The sequence below is a fragment of the Solanum tuberosum genome, unplaced genomic scaffold, assembly GCF_000226075.1.
Source record: "Solanum tuberosum cultivar DM 1-3 516 R44 unplaced genomic scaffold, SolTub_3.0 scf00553, whole genome shotgun sequence".
NCBI classification, from domain to species: Eukaryota; Viridiplantae; Streptophyta; class Magnoliopsida; order Solanales; family Solanaceae; genus Solanum; species Solanum tuberosum.
Genome location: NW_006239507.1, coordinates 90,372 through 91,351, shown reverse-complemented (window position 1 = coordinate 91,351; position 980 = coordinate 90,372). Strand labels below are relative to the sequence as shown.

Below are 980 nucleotides of genomic sequence, written 5' to 3'. Positions count from 1 at the left end.
TCTATTGTTAAAGGAAATAAAATTTAATAAAAGCAGAACATGTCCAAATTACTTCATAAAAGGTCTATGAATTAACAGAAACCTATTTATAGTGAAGCACCATTTCCAGATGTTCTGCATAGTAACTTTAATATTCACATCCTTATCGATGACATAGTAGTACATATTGTTATGAAATCGTTGTACAATCAGCTATTCCCAACGCATCAGCAACAAAAATAATGCAGGCCATAATGCAATAACTTCACAACACACCTAGCAACTTGATCACTTCACTCTGATGCATACTACACTACTATTGAACATATTGCATTTTTTAATTTATTGAATTTTATGACCAAAGCCATGTGAGTTAGCCCTCCCCCATAACAACAATGTATGCTAGCAGCTATATAAATATAAGACATTCCTTGAGCAAACTTCAGGGCAAGTGTTAGTTCAATCTAAATTACTCTAATATTAACATATCAACAAGTCATGGGATTTCGTTTGTTACCTATGATAGCCGGTGCCAAGAAAATCCACAAAATGCAATCTGTTCTTACAAGAAATCATTCAGATGTTCCAAAAGGACATTTTACAGTTTATGTAGGTGACACAGAGAAGAAACGATACGTGGTGCTAATAAGTAATAACATACCTGAATCATCCTTCTTTCCAGAAGTTGTTACGGAAATCAGAAGAAGAGTTTGGATTTCATCATCCGATGGGTGGTTTAACAATACCTTGCAATGAGGATGATTTTTTCTACGTCACTTCTCAATTGAGTTTATGAAATGTAGAACCATGAGAGAGTACTGTTGTAGACATCAGACAATTTTGAGCTTAGAATTTTCATCTTGCTAGGCAAGAGTAGTAAACTTATGTACAAAGTTAGCAAACAATACAAATGAAATTTTTACAATTGTTTATTGTTTACTTAAAATGGATAGCCAAATTCTTTATCTGTGAAATTATCCTGTATTCTTCTATATTACGAC

General features: G+C 33.0%; 1 pseudogene; it reads left to right on the top strand.

Moving 5' to 3' along the window:
- The first annotated feature begins 477 nt into the window (after positions 1-477).
- On the top strand, positions 478-775 carry LOC107058665 (auxin-responsive protein SAUR21-like; annotated as a pseudogene).
- Positions 776-980: the final 205 nt, after the last annotated feature.